Source organism: Mustela erminea, chromosome 8, assembly GCF_009829155.1.
Source record: "Mustela erminea isolate mMusErm1 chromosome 8, mMusErm1.Pri, whole genome shotgun sequence".
Taxonomy (NCBI): domain Eukaryota; kingdom Metazoa; phylum Chordata; class Mammalia; order Carnivora; family Mustelidae; genus Mustela; species Mustela erminea.
In genome coordinates, this window is record NC_045621.1 from 4,703,435 (window position 1) to 4,723,216 (window position 19,782).

A 19,782-nucleotide genomic window follows, 5' to 3' on the forward strand; every position below is an offset into this window, starting at 1 on the left:
ATTATAACCAATTCCAACCACTTGACTGAGATCCAATGGAAGCATTTTGGGGGACTTCCAGAACCACAGCCATCAGTTACTGAATGCCTACTGTTTTTCAAGCAGTAAGCAGTTCGCTCTTTTGGCCTTACATCCCCAAGGTGCGAATAAACAGATACAGTAATGTATTAACGCCTGTTTCACAAAACCGCTCCAGTTGTGATACACACTTTTAATATAATAAACTGACTGCATTATGAAAAAAATTCCAGAACAAATAAATTGGTAAAAATTCATTGGTAATGCCTGTTCCTCAATTAAGGAAAGTCTGTCTATCGCTTAGGAGAATTGCTTGTAATGAGCGGAAACTCCCTCAGGTTTCCCACAATTGCTGCAGCTACGGATAGAGTTATCGGTTGGGGCTATATTTCAAAGACAAGTTCCACTGACCTTTTTGTTCCTTTCATCAGCCATGACACTTTGGTTCAGTCAAAAAGAAAAAACAACAACAGCAACAAAAAAACACCTGATTTTTAAGATCCTGTTACAATTCCATTTGGAAAAGCAGCCATGTTATTTGTCCAAATGTAACTTCTATTCTGAAGAGAAAGTGCTCGATCTGAAAGGTTTCAGTTTTTACTCTAATATGAATGTCATAGAAGGGGAAGCCGAGGTTATCGGAAATTACAGTCGTAGACTCGATCGACAGTCCACGGAGAAACTTGAGATTTCGGTTCCCCTAGGTTTCTGTTTCCTCGCCTTGTCCTTCTTCCCACCCTTGACGTGTTACCGAATTTTGACAACGGAAGAACATCTCTAGATACTGATGACTCTGCCTGTGATCTCCTTGCCTGTGTGGGGTCCTGTGGTAAGTCACTGACTCTCCGAGGAGCCTTTAAAAAGGCCGTTTACTCTTCATTATTATTAAAGAGTGCTGCCGTGACTGAGTGGTCTGAGGAAGTCCGAATGGCCAAAGGACACATTTTAAATTTGTCTTGTTCCAAGGTATTACAGAGTAAAAGCATAATGCGAAATTAATCTCGTCGGCAAGAGAATGCAGGGTCCACAAAGCGTGTGCTGGCTGCCTCTGGAATAAAAACACTGCACTTGTCTAGACTTTATTTATGACCCGTTTTTGGCATAACTAGTCGTTACTGCTGAAAGCCAAATTAGAGCAGCCTTGTGTAACAGATTACCTCAAAAGAAGACAAATATCTAGAGTGGAATTTTTTTTTTTTAATTTCAAACAAATGTATTTTTAGAATATCTTCTATGTCCAGGAGGTCCCTAAGTCCCACAGCATTTTCAGTTTTTTTAGAACAACAAGAAAACCACAAAGAGAAAAGAGAAGGAACAAGAGAATGGCTTATTTTTTTCTCCCGTTTCCCCACAATCACAATCCACCAATCACTTTGTGACTATAATTTTCAGGCCTTTAATTCTGCCTTCACATCCTGTTTATTGTCCATCGGGTTTGGGGGGCTGTGGTTTGTGTGTAGGGCCTCGAGAGGAAGGGAGCTGCGTTTCAGGTCGGCGTTCAGGGAAAGCTTTTCCAGAAGTACCTGTAAGTCTGATGAGTGAGTTTCAGCCTCACATCAACGTTTTTTTCTTTTTGCAATTTGATTTGCACAAAAAGCAAGCAGTGATCTTCTGCCTCCAAAAATATGTCTGAGTGGGTGTGTATACAAGAGCGAGAGAGACACACACAGTGAAGGGAGATGCAGGAGGAAGTGGAGAAAAAGCTCAAACCATGTTTGTTCCATCTTTCAAGCTTCATTTGGGCTTTTTCTCTATTAGAAAGCCGTGCTTCGTAAAGACTCTCCTGGAGTTTTTAGTATTTTAAGAAATGGAGCTTTGAATTGAGAACATGGGAAGGAAATATCGGAAGCACACGAAATCTAATTTCTTAATATTTTCATATTTCTCTATATAATTTTTTTGTTTCAGATTTTTATTCAAATTCTAGTTAGCTCACATACAGGGGAACCTTGGTTTCGGGAGTAGAACTCAGCGATTCCTCACGTACCTGTAACTCTCAGGGTTCATCACAAGTGCCTCCTCAATGCCCATCACCCCGTGAGCCCCTACCCCACCTTCCTCACTCCGTCAACCCTCGGTTGGTTCTTTATGGTCCAGAGTCTCTTACGGTTTGCTCCCCCCGCTTTTCCCTTCCCCTAAGTTCATCTGTTTCGTTTCTTAAATTCCACATCTGAGTGAAATCACTTGGTATCTGTCTTTCTCTCACTGACCTACTTCCCTGAGCGTACATAATGCCTTCTAGCTCCATCCACGTCATTGTAAATAATGAGATCTTATTTTTTTTTTTTTTTGGATGGTTGAGAAACTGTCCAGTTACGAAGTTCACAGTGAGAGCCTAGTTGAAGTTCCTTCTGCGTTTGCACCGTGTCCCCGAACTCAAAATCAGTGCTTACGGTAACAACAGTGAGGCTTACACTGCTGTCCCCTGAAGAACAGTAAGTAACCAGGGGTGACTTGTGTCATAATCACACACTCCACTGAGAAAGTAAGTACATCTTGTCCCTGCCACCATGTGCTTTTATACAATCTCTTGGTGGAGGAAGTGACTAAACACAAAGTCCAATGAAAACAAAATACTGTGTCACCTCAGGGTTAGCATTCAACTAGTTAGTATTCTGGTGCCTTGATGAAGTACAACCTCTACTTGTTATTGGCTGCTCCACAGGACCCATTATAGAGCAACCCCATTTAAAGCTCTGGAAACCAAATTGTTGAATCACCGTATCATAGCTCGGAAACTCATGTAACACTATGTTAACTAACTGGAGTTAAGTTAAAACTTAAAAAGCCCCTGAAGTAAGTAAAGTTCTGGAAACGAATGTTTTGTTGCCACACACCGTTTATAGATGATATTAGTAAGTTCCATGTGTGATTTTTTAGACATCTCTTGTTCACTTGTATATGACAAAAAAATTCATCCGAAAAAATTAATTAGTGCAGCGCCTGTGCAGTCCAGTTGGTTGAGCGTCAAACTCTTGATTTTGGCTCAGCTCATGATCTCGGGTCCTGGGATGGAGCCCCCATCAGGCTCTGCCCTCCGTGTGGAGCCTCCCTAGGATTCTATCTCTCTCCTTCTCCCCTCTTCTCACTCTCTAAAATAAATGAATAAAATGTTTAAAAAATTAATTAGCAGAATGCCTGGGTGGCTCAGTGGGTTAAGGTTCCGCCTTGGGCTCAGGTCATGATCTCAGGGTCCTGGGATGGAGCCCCACATCTGGCTCTCTGCTCGGCGGGGATCCTGCTTCTCCCCCCTCTCTGACTGCCTCTCTGCCTACGTGTGATCTCTCTCTCTCTGTCAAATAAATAAATAAAATCTTTCAAAAATTAATTAGTGAGCAAATCAACAAACTACCCTCTTTTTGATTTTTATAAATTTGTTTTTTTCTCAATGGAAACTCAGCTACCAAATTGTGTGTCTAAAATAAACAAACAAGGACAGTGATGCATGGTAATTATTATTGACAATAAAATGTCCACCTACACTGACCAAAGCATAAAAGGGGTAGCCAGGTGTCTGCTGTGCCCCTGAGAACAGGAACCATGGTGAAAAGTGTCATTTGTCTTAATTAAGCATTGATTCAGCATCTTGGAAAAATTCACACTTGCTTAGCCCAACGCTGTCGAGGTGAAGGCTCTTGGCAATGTTTAAGAAACAAATCAAAGTAGCAGAAACCAAAATTATCATTTGCAGGGAGATTCTGGTATATCCTCCAACACATAATGTCTCCCCTGAGATACGCCGAGTGGGAATATTTCCTCCTCGCACTGCAGCCTCAGATCTTTGTGCCGTTCTCAGTGTCTTCTGATTTGGGTCCTTTTCCCTAATGTATACCACACTCGAGCCACTGAGAGGAATCCGTGGGCATGCACTCTATGGTCCAAGCGCAGACACCTCATAATTTCCTTCTACACTCAGTCTTATTACAACTTCCTAGGGAACGAGTGGGACTGGGGGAAGAACCTCCCACTCAGCCTCTCCTTGCCGGCCCCTCCTCTGTCTTCAGCTACAAGTCCTCCTCCTATTCCATAGCCTTGGCGGAAACGCCGAATTTAGCACATGGAGTTTACAATTCTTTTTCTTCCAAGTTTTTATTTAACTTCCAGGTAGTGTAATATTAGCTTCACGTGCAAGATGTAGTGATCCAACACTTACATCCAACACCCAGGGTTCAGCACTGCAATTTACATTTTAATTCTCTTTAGAAAGTTCTAGGTGGGGCATTCATTACATCCTTTGAGTTTTTCTCCCTTAGATATGTTTTATTACCTAGATTAAGAACACAGGCATCCGATATTTTTTGAAAGCTTTCCAGGTGATTCCGATGTCTAGCAAAATTTAAGAACCACTGACACACGTGGCATTTTAAGATGATCACAATGACTATCGTATGGAGAACATTTTCAAGAAACCAAGCATTCTGCTTTTACATGCTAACTATGAGATATCTGAAACCCTAGTCTAGAAATATTAAGAATGTATAGGGGATCCCCACAGCAACTTCTTTCAAGATATGTCTCCAAAGGCAAAGGAAACAAGAGCAAAAATGAACTTTGGGGACTTCATCAAAATCAAAAGCTTCTGTACAGCAAAGGAAACAGTCAACAAAACAAAGATGCAACCCACGGAATGGGAGAAGATATTTGCAAATGACAGTATGGACAAAAGGTTGATATCCAGGATCTATAAAGAACTTCTCAAACTCAACACACACAAAGCAGATAATCATGTCAAAAAATGGGCAGAAGCCATGAACAGACACTTCTCCAATGAAGACATACAAATGACTATCAGACACATGAAAAAATGTTCATCATCACTAGCCATCAGGGAGATTCGGTTTAAAACCACATTGAGATACCACCTTATACCAGTTAGAATGCACCAGTTAGAATGGCCAAAATTAGCAAGACAGGAAACAATGTGTGTTGGAGAGGATGTGGAGAAAGGGGAATCATCTTACACTGTTGGTGGGAATGCAAGTTGGTGCAGCCACTTTGGAGAACAGTGTGGAGATTCCTTAAGAAATTAAAAATAGAGCTTCCCTATGACCCTGCAATTGCACTACTGGGTATTTACCCCAAAGATACAGATGTAGTGAACAAAAGGGCCATCTGTACCCCAATGTTCATAGCAGCAATGGCCACAGTCGCTAAACTGTGGAAAGAACCAAGATGTCCTTCAATGGACGAGTGGATAAGGAAGATATGGTCCATATACACTATGGAGTATTATGCCTCCATCAGAAAGGACGAATACCCAACTTTTGTAGCAACATGGACGGGACTGGAAGAGATTATGCTGAGTGAAATAAGTCAAGCAGAGAGAGTCAATTATCATAGGGTTTCACTTACTTGTGGAGCATAACAAATAGCATGGAGGACAAGGGGAGATGGAGAGGAGAAGGGAGTTGAGGGAAATTGGAAAGGAAGATGAACCATGAGACACTATGGACTCTGAAAAACAATCTGAGGGTCTTGAAGGGGCAGGTGGTGGGAGGTTGGGGTACCAGGTAGTGGGTATTAGAGAGGGCACGTATTGCATGGAGCACTGGGCGTGGTGCATAAACAATGAATTCTGTTACACTGAAAAGAAATTTTAAAAAATTAAATTTAATTTAAAAAAAGAAGAAAAAAGAAATTATAGGGGAAAACTGGAAAACATGAGATTTTATTTTAGTAAAAATCAAGGAAGAGACAATTAGAGGTTGAAGGTTAATTTCAAAGATCTGTCCTGTAGAGTAGAGGTATACCTAGAAACTAAAGTGTGAGTTGTTTTCACACCAACTTTGACGGTTGGAAGTGCCACTTGTTGGGAGCATCATGTCTCGGCCTCCTTAATCTCCCCATTCTTGCAGAAGGACCTTGGTGATGTGTTTTTACAAATTCTGGCCTTGGGGTAGCATGAACAACGGACAACACCAGTGAGAAGAAGCTGTGCTCCGAGGCAGGTCTGCAGCTGGTGTCCTGACAGTACGAACAATGAGAGTCAGACAAGGATGAAAATTGGTAGATGTTCCACACTGGCTGAAGGCAACTGTCCAGGAATCTTGTGAGTCATGTCCTTAGGGGACACTAGAGTAGATGGGAAAGATCTGTCCAGGGAGGAAGAGGGCTGGAGGTCCCCTAATAGCAGTTAGGGGGGGCAATCCAAAGAAACATGTGTTACCCGCAAAAGAATAATGAATGCATTCATGCATCATCAAGAACTGAGTACACTAGGATGTCTGCCAATTTTTATCTCATACATAACTCAGTAATCCGCACTGCCCAGCTCAGGACGACACTGAGGTGGCCGTGAGTGACGTGAAAAGCTGTCTTTTGTATTGTTACATACTAATGCAAGGCTTGCAGTCAAATAAAGTAACTGGCCATAGGGTCTCTTCATAGCCATTTCTGTATCATTTTCAAAGGACTGAAGGAGGCGCCGTAATCAGAGGTCTCCTCCCTCTGTGTCGTAGGCACTACATTGTTTGGCACCATTGCTCTTATAATTATTCCTAACCTCATGGAATATAGTTAAGCAAGACAGAGACCAAGACATCATATAATACAGGAGTCATGCAAAAAAGATTTGACGCTGCTGTAAAAGTAAGGAATGGCCTCAGGGAACACAGTCACACTTATCAACTGCAAAACTACTTACTTGAGGGTTGTTGTAAAGGTTGTAAAATACAACATCGATGAAGGTAGCTAGTATAGTGCTTTCACATAGTAGACAGTCAGCAAATATTTTAGTAGAAGTGGGCATAAATTAATAAAAAGAACATTTTTAATAAGCAGAATCATTTGATCCATTAATGGTATCTGGCTTATTGAACTAACAATTGCATTTGTATGATAGGTACAAAAGAACTATGTCAGAATAACCTATAAACCACAAATATTAAAAGTTGAGAAATGCAGAAAACTGTTGTCTAATTATTGTTATAAGCAGAGACACCTATCCTTAGAATATTAGAAGTTAATATTAGAAGTTAATATTAGAAGATAATCAAAATCTTATTTCAGTGAATTAATTAGCATTGCACAGAATGAACGGTCATATGTCAGTCTCCATTAGAACTCTACAATTCAGAATCTTATGCATAAAAATACTAACTTAGTGTCTTATTTAAATGATATAACAATGTTATTTTAAAGAAAATTCTTCAGTACTCAGTAGAGAGTCTACATTTAAATATTTAAAGTATTACTCTTTATAATATTCTAAGAATTAGTTTATTTGCTCAAGAGATACATTAGACCTTTATAAAAGAAATACATTTTAGATATGAGAAAAAAGTAGAGACTACACCAAATTATGTGTTTGTGTGTAGTCTTTAAAGATTGTCTTTATTTGAGAGAGAGGGTGTACGGTACGCGAGCAGGGGGCAGCAGAGACGGAGGGAGAAGACGGGGAAAGAACTTCAAGCAGGCGGCTCCAGGCTGAACGCAGAGCCTGACCTCACGACCCAGAGATCATGACCTGAGCCCAAACCAAAAGTCAGATGCTTAACCTGAGCCACCTACGCGCCGCTGTGTTCATGTGAGTGCTAATGCTAACACCTGTAAATGATTTGAAAGCATTTTATACAACATGATATTCCTGAATAATGCTTAGGTTCTCGAACAATCAAAAATGTTCACAGATGATTCTGCACCCATTTTCCCATTACACTTTTTCCTGGTATGTATTCACGCCATGTCTGCCGACGCACGGACGCACTGACAATGTTTCACAGCATCCTGTGTTGATGCGTCCCCACTCGTGTGTGTTCCTGGACGTGGGCCTCGGGCAGGTGCCAGGGTCCACTCTCGCCCTGACCACGACACACTAACAACCACTGAGCAGGCTGACCATCATGCGTTTTGCCAACCATATGACGTTCTAATTAGACTATTTAAAACTGACATTGAGAAGACCGATCATAACTCAAGAGGGCTAATATCTGTTGATTTACCATTCTTCTATTTCCTAGGGGAGAATTCAACACCTGTGGTATGAAAAATGAATGCTATGGCCTGTCTCCGGTGTTTGTTTTCTGTTCAGAAAGATGCTGATCTGCCGCAGATGCCGATGTACATTGTGATACTTGGGATACTGTACCCTCGACTAGAGGTAAAAGTGCTGATGCTGCTCAAATATGCATGAGGAGCCTGCTCGGGAATGCAGCAGAACTGCTGGCACGGGCTCAATCAGTAAATAAACATAAAACAGCTTTTTCATTTTTAGATACAATTTTATCAAAACCAGATTATATTCTTTCATGGTGGCAGAGGGAGGGAGTGAACACGGAACAGCGCCTGTATCTTAAATTTGAAGGCAGAGGAAATGAAATGCAGCGCTAATTCCATTAGCTGGTTTTTGATTAGGGAGATGGCTGGTTTTGAAAATGGGGAAGATTTTCTGGGTGCTTCCAGTGGTTCTCTTGGACTCCTTTGATTACAGCAGCCTAAGACTATACGGAAAAGGGATCTGACTTGTCAGTGTCACACTGCAGTGACTCGTCCCACGGAGAAGTGGTGGTGCGCCTGGGCGGGGACGGGGCTACCAAATAATGTAAGACCCTGCATCAGCTACCTCGGAGAGACAGGGAAGAGTCGGCTAGAGCTCTGAGGAAAGGAGATGGTTCTGACTGAGGACATGGCTGACGGACAGGACCTAACGGCAACACTTCACGCATTAGCACAGCGAGCGTGGTAATTTAAATTTCTTAGACATGACTAACATTCACTCCTCAAATTCCACAGAGCAAGAAGAGTCGGGGGTTTCTATTAGAAACTACTTTGATGCCTCTGTCTCCTGTGAGAACCAGACAGAGCTTTGTATCAACTCTATTTAATACATTTTATCATTTCACCTTCATCATGTATCTCCTTGTTTTGCAGCAGGGAGGAAAGCGACATCCTTCCTGAATAGTCCGTCGAAATTCTGGGTGCCTCCATTGCTGAGGGCTCTGTGGCCTTCTCCGTCTTGTCTGGAGACTGCTTCAGCAGCTTCTAGAGGGTTGGCTCTGCCAGAGTCCACCGGCACAGCCTAGTGAAACAAGGGGTGCCCTCATGAGGCTGGGGCACCACAGCCACCTTCTGTGGGCAGCTGACGTGAAGGGCCCCCCTGCACTAGTCACCCTCTTCTTGGAAAGCATCTTCCTCCAGTCTGACAGGTTTCGCTAATATTGCATCTTAGAAGAATGGCTTTAGAAGACGGTTATTTATTTATTTTGTCATTTTCCTTCCAGAAAGCCCCTGAGATCTTTATGCAAAATCTTCCATAGCCTTCCCAGAAACATTAAGTGGGGTATCTATAGCTCTTCCTGTAACAAAAGCTGAAGTTTCTTTTATTGGCCAATGTATCCCACCGGGCGACAAGCATTAGATTTTGGTATTATACATAACTCTTTGTTTTCAAAGCTTCTGCTTCCAATAAAATCATTTACACAACAATAAAATACTAAAACACGAAAAAGCTGGAAGGTGCCTTAAATAGGAACATGTTTTTGACTTTGAGTGTACTGGGGGAGTAATTTAGTTTCATTAACTAAAGCGATTGTCCTTGTCATTCTGGCAGATCAACAGTGACTTAGAAACAGTATCTATGTGGGAAAGAATAAAGAGGAGAAAGCTTTTTAAATTTTTTTTTAAGTAGACTCTGTGCTCAGTGTGGAACCCAATGCAGGGCTTGAACTCACAACCCTGAGATAAGACCTGAGCTCAGACCACGATTCAGATGCTCAACCAGTTGAGCCATTCTGATGTCCTGAAAGCAGGTTTTTGAATAAAATGATACAAAAATTCTGAAAATCCTATAAACACTTGGATACATAACTGTAATTCTGAAATACAGTTACTAAAACTGACACTGTGTGTATGATTTATATCAGACGTAGACGATTTCAGACAGCACGAGCTTGTATCCAGAGGGGCAGGACTCTTACCGTTGGAATCTGCGGTTCCGGGCATAGCTTCTGATTGAACAAGGGAGGGAGCTTATCAGGATTATTGGGGTTCCTAGGCTGTTTTTCTCCCTGAAATCAGTTTAAAACCATCCGAGGGAGCTGGCCGTGCTCCCCAGCAGCTGCCCAAGTAGCCGCTGCAACAGCTGGGCCAGCACAGCAACTGTCGTAGCACAGACGGCCACGGCCCATGAAATGTCTAAATAAGTGGAGGGCTGATTTTCGTTTTGTTTTGTTTCTTAAAGATGAAGCCTAATCATTGTTTCTGAGATACGTGAGATTTCCAGATATCCCTGCTGGCAATATCACAAAGAACTTGGAATGGACATTGGACTAGAGACCGAAGCCGTGAGCACTCGTTACGTTATATGATTTATAACCTACGGATGATGCGTTTGATACAGAAACATTAAAATACAGAGGAAATTCGAGAACGAACAGGACAAGAGAATCTTCAGCCCCGCGGACTCCCGACCTCTTCTCCCCTTCAACAAGCACTTCGTGCTCGCCTCCTCTGAGCCAGGCGCGTAGGCTGGCACGAGGACACGGCTAAGAAAGAAAGGAAGAGAACCCGCGTTCTCTCGGAGTTTACTTTTAGTGTTTTTATTTCATACATTCATACTATAGTGTATGAAACAAATGATGTATCTATTGTACCAAATAAATGATGTCTTGTCCAAAATGCTAGCAGCATTTCCCGAGTGTTCCTGGGGGCCAGGCTCGGACCTGGGCACGACGCATCCGCTGGCACACCGGATCCTCACGGCGACTCCGCGAGGCAGAAACTATTGTGCAGATGAGAAAATGAAGACCCCGCGTGTGGGATTCACTTGCTTAAAGTTCCACAGTTGGGAAGTAGCAGCAATGAAAGTGTTTAAAGCCACAGTCAGGTCACAGAGCAAGCCTGCCTCCCTAACCCTCCACCCTACGGCCTCGTGGATCCCAAATCGTCTGCAATGTTACTAGTAGGCATTCCTGATTATTTTGCTTCTGTCGATTTAAGTATTAAATACATTGGCACTTTGTTTTTAAAGAACAACTTTCTGTTTATAAACTGCACGTACCGCAAGTAACAAATCCTACATACGCCAGAAATACACGCAGGCCATAAGAGGGCTTAAAAATAAACAAAATCACGGTTCTTAAGTTTGATTCTGAATTTGGCATTTATAAATAATTACACTTAAAGGGCTCTCTCACCTCAGTGCCAGCTTTCCCTGTATCTACAGAATTAAATGCCATTTGTTTGGGAGCATGTACAGAATCCTGAGGCCAAGCAAAGGGACCACTGGCATTGTTAGTCCAAACCATTTCAGGGATGAGAAACGGAGATCGAGAGAGGTTTCTTAAGGTCACACTTGAGAGCTCTGTCTCATGTAGGGACTTCCCACTTGTTCTTTAAACAAGTTTGAGAATTAATGGACCAAGATACAGTTTGTAGAGAAAGCAAAAGTTAAGACAGCTATAAAATTCTCTCTCTGGTAATTTCCAGAAGGTGTAATATGAATACGGTGACTTAGGCAAGTCAATGCCAACATTTCCTATCTAACTCTTGGGACATTTTAATGAAAGATTTAACTTTTCTTCACAACAGAGAACGTTCACGTTCAGATACGGCCCAGATGAGGCCTGAGCAAGAGAAGGGGGCAGCAAGTATCAGGCATTAAACCTGGTGTCAGACACAACTATCCTTGAATCTTGATTTCGTCTCATAGTAACCTGGAAATCTTGGGCAATTTTTTTTTTTCCTGATCCTTAGTTTTCCCATCTGTAAAATAGAGAGATGAATGTCTATTACTTAGGTTGCTGTATAAAATAAATAGGATGATGCATTTTAAGTACTTCTACTTCCAAAAAGTAGACATCACCTTGATGCCACCTGCTACACTTCTAGGCTTATCTGTACCAGTGGTTCTTCCTACCCTGAATCTCTCAAATTATAGTAAAAGTATCCCTCACCAGCTTACTAGAAATTGCTTCTAGACCATGGCAAAAAAGACAGATAAAATCTTTGATAACGCAAAGTCTTTCTAAGCTTAAAAAATATCTCACTGCCTGGCTTAAAATAACATTTTTAGCATCACGTGCACCTTTCCTCTCCTTGAGTTTTACATTCAAGTCATGCCAAGCCATCTGTTGTTCCTTGAAAATGCCATGCTGCTCCATACTTTACATGCCATTTCCTTTGTCTCCAATGGCTCTTTTCTTCTTGTTCATTTGCCAAACTCTTGCCTGTCCTCTTGTACTAACAAAGCTCCCAAGAGGCAGGATCCATGCCTTTCTGGCACAGGGCCTGTGACATAGAGTGTACGAGGACCAGGCAAATGTTTGTCCCAGGAACGAATGAGGAGGAAGGTCAAGCAGGGCAATACCGTTTTGTTTCATTAGATTTCACAATAATGTAAGGGAAATTGTGCCGCTGTAAAATGGCTCTGTACAAAAGGAAGAAACACAAACTCAGAAAATCCAACGGCGGATGGAATTATTATTGTTCAACTGTGAATTATATTTTCATGAAGGATCAAATTTGAAGGACAAGCCTTATTTGCATATGTTGTGATCATTATAGCTCTAATATATTGTGTGTCAAAAATTTTAAATCTAAAGTTATTATTTTTAATGTGAAAACTAGACAGATCTCACAGTAGCCAAACATTTTAACCATCAGTTAAGTACATTCATAGCATGTAGTGGGCACTATTAATATAGTTTCAAAATAATACTACATTGTACTCAGTGGAAGATAATGTATTCAAAATCTATCTTAAAATATTTATATCAGAATATCGCAAGTCATGAAAATTATCTCTGGGTACAATGATAAGACTGGAGATTGCTAATTTTTCCTATCTTTTTGTCTCCAGTAAGGTTCCCTGACACTGAAATTCATTACTTAGCCCATTAGTACCTCCCGTATGAATTTTCTCCTGGAGCTAACACAATAAAACGGGGGCGCCCGGGTGGCTCAGTCCGTTAAGTGTCCAACTTGCCTTGGCCCAGGTCATGGTCTCGGGTCCTGACGGAGATCCCGGCCGGCCCCTGCACCAGGCACGGGGTCAGCTTCAGCTCCTTTCCTCTTCCTGCCCCTCTGCCCCTCCCCGACCCACGTTCACGTCCTCTCTCTAAAATAAACAAATCAAATCTTAAAAATAACCAAATAACTAAAACTTCATAAAATGATCATCGGAAATCAGGAATAAAACTAATTTTTCATTATCCATTTGCCAATAGGAAATGGTTAGTTTGTAAATTAAAAAAAAAAAAAAAGCAGGGCGCCTGGGTGGCTCAGTGGGTTAAGCCGCTGCCTTCGGCTCAGGTCATGATCTCAGGGTCCTGGGATCGAGTCCCACATCGGGTTCTCTGCTCCGCGGGGAGCCTGCTTCCTCCTCTCTCTCTGCCTGCCTCTCTGCCTACTTGTGATCTCTCTGTGTCAAATGAATAAATAAAATCTTTGAAAAAAAAAAAAAAGCAAATTGGAAAATGACCCCAAAAATGCCAAATTATTCAAAACCCAAACTCTTCTTCAACGTTCATGTCCTAACTCCTTTCTGAGGTTCTCCCTACCATTGGATCAATCATTCCTTTCTAAAGATTATGATACACCATGCATTTTGGTCTGTTTCACATATGTACGTTTTCACTCTCCTAGAGGACTATGAGCTCCTCCTCAAGGAGAAGATAATGTCTTATAACGCTTCCTTCCTAACCCCACTGTGTAAACACAGTAAATACATAATAAATATTTGGTGGCTCCTATTTGTTAACAAATTCCAAAAGGGGAATTGCAACCACAATAACTGAGATTGTTTTGTACTACTACTATTTGTCGTTAAGGAAACCTCCCAAGGCAAGTGTGAGTTCGAAGAGGAACAGAACAGAGAGTCTTGTGACGGGAGTCAAGAAAGAAGAATAGCATCAGGGACTAATTCATCACTTGAAAAATAGATTGTCTCCTGTTCCCTAGGCAGTCTGCTGCAGAGCATAGATGAGCCACAGTGACCAGATTGGTTCATTAAAATATGGCCCCTTTAGTTCACCATGACTCATCTTTATGACGAAGCTGTGATTCTGGGAACTGAATGTGCTACTTTTGCTACCTCTCATGACACACAAAAAAATAACATAAAACTTAATTTTTAATGACTTCATGTTCAGTTTACTGCCATTGTATCGCTCAACCTCTGCATGGACCCAACACGTAATAAGATTTGGTACAAAGAAATGTCATAGAAGTCCCTTTGAGCCATGGCCCACTCTAACCGCCTGGTACTGGAAGTTTGTAGATGTGCCTCAAGGAAATGCCAGAGATCATTACAAAGTCTTCCCCCATCCTTCAGTATCCCCCACTTCATTGCCCGACTGCACTAAAGATCACTGCCTTGTTAACAGGATTATTGTTTCTTTTTCACATCTGTACCCCCAGAACAAGTGCCTGATCCATAAAATGTTGAATTAATGAATAAAAATCATTTGCCAGATCCGTTCTAGACCTGAAAGTCTAAACCAAGGACTTAAACTCCAGTTTTATCTGAGGCCAGAGCTAAGGATGTAAGGTAACAGAGGCAGTGAGGATTCATGGGTCACAATTCGCTTCAGCAATGAGACAGACTTCATGGATGCCACAGGTTTAGGACACTGAGGAAAACTCCCACTGTGATATTACTGCCTAGGAAGGGGACACCTTGTTGGAACTGCCTTCTAAAATTTTAAGAGTCTTCAGCCTCTGAGGTGGGCCAACTATGTGCTCTCTGTGGGGAGGGGGGAAGGAGATTTCTTTCACAAGGAGCCTGGCTTCAAAGTCACTGCAGAGCCCAAACTTTGAGTCTCTGGAGGAATTATACTAATGGTGTATAGCACCCTTTGGTTTAGTTCAACTGTTGTGCATTTTATTGAATACATTCATATAATAAGATCTAGTATTAGAGATTCAAATACCACATTTTGTAAGAATAGTTGAAAAATCCATGAAATGTCTTTAGAAAACTTTTCTTCTGACACAATTCTGGACTAAGACGTTGTTTGGGAGAAAAAGAAATAAATTGAAAATATTCATTAAGAAAAGAAGCAGCACCATTACATGCCACCTACAAAACCACAAAACCACCGCCACAACAACACCATAAAGCCATCGGAAGGTGAGCCAAAGATCTGATTATTAAAGCTCACGGGCAGGGACGGAGCCAAGTTTCTGTAGAGCCTGAGCATATCCCATTTAGTGGAACTTCTTGAGAGACAAAACAGAACAATGCTACAGACGCACAGTTACGGACGGGACGGAGGAGGCCTGGAGATGAAGCCTCACCCATCTCACGACGGAAGAGCCTCTGCACATGGCCGTGGTCCGTCGGCTCAGCAGGACTGACGGGGTTCAGAGAATAGCTTTTTCAGGTAAATTCAAGTCAGGAAAAATAAGATACATGGAGAAAGAAATGTGGGAAGAATGGGGAAAGAGGCATTGTAGCAGCAATGATGCCGTGGTAATGACGCACTGAAGCGGGAACAATACCCAGTAGTCGTTCTGACAGCCGAAGAAAGTCTATTTTGAGGGGAGACAGGAAAAAAGAGCTTTGCTTTGTGGGAGCCAAGGAGCTATTTAAATCTGAGAATCCAGTTTAGGGCCATCACTCTGTCATGCTAAAGGCTTCCCCAACACAGGACAGCTATTTCATGGCTAGAAAATTGCTAGACCGTGGCAGAGCTCGCGCTGCGGAAACCGGAGCCAAGGCGCAGGACGCGTCCCCGCTCTGGTCCCCACGCTCCTTTCCGCCACCCGCTCCTCCCGGCCGCCTCCCTGTCCCGCCGCGTCGCACCACGGTTTCCACACCGATGCTGCCTGTGAAGTAGCACGTGTGGGGATGACAATGACACGGCAGAAGTGACTACACAGGTGAAGTCCAACCACGTGCGAGCATTGTACACTTACACGTTCAAAGACTTCCACATTTACCGCCCATGATGGCAGCATCAGTCAAGCGGCCTGCGTGAGAAAGTCACACATTCGGACGAGTCTGGAGACCGCTGTGCCCCCCTGACGCAGAAGGAAGGCTCCGGAGCCCTTCTACCCCCAGCACACGGGTGGGGGACTGCCCAGACCGTGAGCGCCTTGTGGGGAGAAACCAGTCTTGTCCATTTTTATCTTTGAATCTCGGGACTCTCATTCAGGGCGGCATTAATGGGTGCTCAATAAAGTGTGAGAAATGAGCGTTTCCTGTGAACACATTCAATGCCAGGAGAGAAGAAAAAACTGCACTCAGCACGAGACACTCAAGGTACGCCGTAGTAGAAATTTTAGAAATTACAGAGTACTTTGAAGGGTGCTGACAACTCAAAGGTCATAAAAACCTTTGAATAGAAAGAATAAAAAAGAATGAGAGGACGCTCCAGGCCCTGCGTGCCTGATGGCTGGGGTAAAAGTCAGCGAATAGTGATCCCAGGGTCGCTCAGATAATACTTCACACCAATGTAGTAAGAAAGGCAAATAGCCCCAAAGTAAACTTATTTAACAGACTTTTATGTGGAAAAACACACTAAAGCGTGTAAGCTGTGTCCAGTCAACCCTATGTCCGTCGCTACTTCCTCTGTGACCTGCTGTGTTTATGTTGACCCAGAGTCACAAACCAACAGAAACCCCTGAAACCAGGGGCCGTGTCTGTTATTTACGGAGGAAAGTCACGTGATGACACATGCCAAGGAAGAAATCTTTCAACATGTTTTCAAGGGTTCACGTTTCAGCCCTCTGAGAACATCCAACCACAAAACACAGCTTCATTAACCAGAGCCACCTAAACTTTTATTGGAGTTGAGATTTACAACTTCAGCAAACTTTAACTTTTCAACCGGAGCAAAAAACTTTTTATTCCAATCCGTAATCTTCGTTGGCTTGAGAATTCAAACATCTCCACCCTAACTAAGCGCACAGACCTCCAAGTCACTGTTCAACAACCCACAGGATAGGCGAGCTGTGAGCTCCCCCTACTGGTACAAGGCTGTTCCCACGTCATGAACCCGGTTAAGGCACCAGGCCTGCGAGGTCCAGGGAAAAACAGATTTGCTATCAAATGTCCAAGAGCAGGAGGAGCTAAAAAGTTAAAACAAAAAACAGAACAAAACAAAACAAAACAAAAACACAACAAAACAGAAAAACAACTATACTCATTCTAAAATAATCTCTGTGAAAGAAATATGCAAAAGACATCTTTACAAATACTGACAGCTCCTCCAAGTCCCCAGCCAAGACTGGACCAGGCTAGGAGGGTGAATTAAATGACTGTCACTCTCAAGGTGCTCTGGTGTCCTCATCTGCTTTCCAAAATGTCAATAAGCAGAGTGTTTTGCTGTTGTTTGTTTTTTCGTTTGTTTGAAGACTTTATTTATTTTTGTGAGAGAGAGAGAGAGCAAGAGAGCACAACCAGGCAGAGTAGCAACGGGAGAGGGAGAAGCAGGCTCCCTCCCTCCACCGAGCAGGGAGCCAGACTTGGGATTCAATCCCAAGATCATGACCTGAGCTGAAGGCACAGCTTAGCCCACTGAGCCACCCAGGCATCCCCAACAAGCAGGGTTTAACTGCACTGGCGTTTCTACTCCCCTCTAACAGCACACGTGAGAGGCTACAGGCTTTGGAGAAAAATGGGGTAGCACCATGGAAGTTCAACAAAGTCTACCTAATATTTCCAATATTTCTAATATACAGCTGTGTGAACTGGAAACTCACGGGGGAAGTCATAAGTTTTATATTTCAAGCCACTCAAATTAGTCGTCTCCAGAGGGAAAAAAATCCAATGTGAGAGTCACAGCAAATACAGGTAAAAGTGCTATTGTGGGGACACTGGCACTGACGAAGCAGGAGAACGGCTCCGAAGGTGTTGCTAGTGATAAGCGGCTGCAGAAAAGATATAATGAAAGAAATGGAACTCCCACTCTTTGAGTCAGCAGAAGGGAGCTGTTTCATGATATTTGCTATATTCGTAAGGCTGCAATTTGATTATATTGGATTCTGTTATCACAATCTGTTACATATCCTACATAGAATATAAATACGTAAAGCCATTTAAAGGCCAAATTATAGAGCTGTCTATTTTTACATTTTACCTTTTACTGCCATACCACTGGTGATGCTTAAGTGGTATAAATTAAAAATGGTAAAAGCAAAACAAAAACATTAATCTACGAAAGCTTTATTTGAAAAACCCCCGATTGAAATCCCAAAAGTACATCAATCTGTTTCCCTCGTGAAGTTGGAGAAAATTGCCTTAAATGAGTATAACAGGCCCAAAGCATGGGCTTATTCTTCATTATTTATTTTTATTTTTATTTATTTATTTAGAGATACTTTCTATGAAATGCTTTTATGTCCTGGAAGTAAACTCCGTCCTCATTCATGCTGAACATGAACGTGGAACGGAGGCCTTGAGGACCACAAAGTGAGGTCCTGAGAATGTCTGCTTCCCTCCCCGTCTGCAGAGCCCTCTTTACTCCGGAACACAACACTTCGGCTCCTACCCCTGCTAGCACGGAAAGGAACGGAAAGGGAGTGGAGTCGATGTGGGACACCAGGACAACTGTCGTGGTCTTCCCGTCTTTGCTGCCACTCCCCTGGTCAAGGTCGTCTTTACTTGTCCTTCCACAATAATCTTTCTCACTGGTTTCTTTTCCTCTCTTATCTCATCTACAACACAATCTCCACACGGCAGAGAACAGCCTTTTAAAAATAAGGCAGATTATATTACTCCCTTCCTCAGGCTTCCCCTGGGACTGGGAGTAAAATCCAGTTCCTTACCGCTCTCTACTTCTACCGTTCTCCTGCTCAGTCACTGTGCTCAGGCTGCGCTTAGTTTCTTTCTCTTTCTGGATTGCACTAGGATCTCCCTTGGAGCACCGACATCACTCCCTCAGTGCTCCACGTGCCCTGCCTCTGGATCTGAGAGCACCTTTCCTTTCTATAATTCCGGAGTTCAGTGCAAATCTCTCTCTTCCCACACAACCCAATCGCTTTGTATTACATCCCTTTGTTTTACTTTATTAAAAGGAATGAAATGTTCTTATCTATTTATTTGCTTACTTTATGTCTCTTTCTTCCCTTTAGAATTAAGCTTCATGTTAACGGGGACTTTTTCTGTATTTCAAGCATCTACAACACAGCTTGCGCGACGTCTAAAAGCATTATGCTATCTTATCAATACCAAGAGAATATACGGTGTAACATAGGGATAAGTACTCTAATATCAAAAGACATGTGGAACAAATGCTTTCAATAAAAAAAGATTGTGTGTGTGCACGCACGTGTGCACACACACAGGCATAAGGGATTAATAAGCCAACGTCCCATCACATGAAACAAATAGCATAGATGTTCCTCTGATCTGTGCAAAATTCCTACTTAACAGCAACACTTGCCTTTCAATCAAATAAATAAATGTTTAATATATTTCCACATAAAGGACTGATATTTTTTAATTTAAATGTCAGACTTTAAAATACACGGCAGACTGCACACAAAACAACGGATGTATGGGAAAAACTGGCCCCGGGAGCTGACTTTAAACCCTGGCTGTGCCACTAACTATATGGTCCTTGACAAGTAACTCAATCTTTGTGTCTTTTATTTTCTTCATCAGAAAAACAGAGATGATATATCTTCCTTGAAGAGTTAGAGCAGGTATTTACTGTATGGTTGTGAAATACCGGACACAGAGGAGGCATTCATTATAAGTTTCTTAATAAAAATACGAATTAGTCTTTGGAGTGTTAAACACTGGGTTTATCCATTACTGGGGAAGATTAACTAGATGAGCGTTAGTGGCTCATGTAATTATATATACATACATATTTGTAA

At 42.3% G+C, this 19,782-nt stretch overlaps 1 protein-coding gene and 1 long non-coding RNA gene across 7 annotated transcripts in view; one reads left to right on the plus strand and one right to left on the minus strand.

The window, feature by feature from the left end:
* Positions 1–19,782, minus strand: part of TMEFF2 (transmembrane protein with EGF like and two follistatin like domains 2) — a 243,227-nt gene that overhangs the window by 195,337 nt on the left and 28,108 nt on the right. The gene's annotated exons all lie outside the window — the stretch shown is intronic.
* Positions 664–11,063, plus strand: LOC116596972. Of its 5 annotated transcripts, XR_004288397.1 has the most exons (4): positions 889–1,543; positions 2,332–2,453; positions 7,977–8,116; positions 8,231–11,063. It is a non-coding gene; the product is annotated as an uncharacterized LOC116596972 (long non-coding RNA). The 5 variants fall into 5 exon arrangements; XR_004288396.1 differs by lacking the exon at positions 889–1,543 and adding an exon at positions 664–847 and having other exon boundaries at positions 7,977–11,063; XR_004288395.1 differs by lacking the exon at positions 889–1,543 and adding an exon at positions 665–847 and having other exon boundaries at positions 2,321–2,453; positions 7,977–11,063.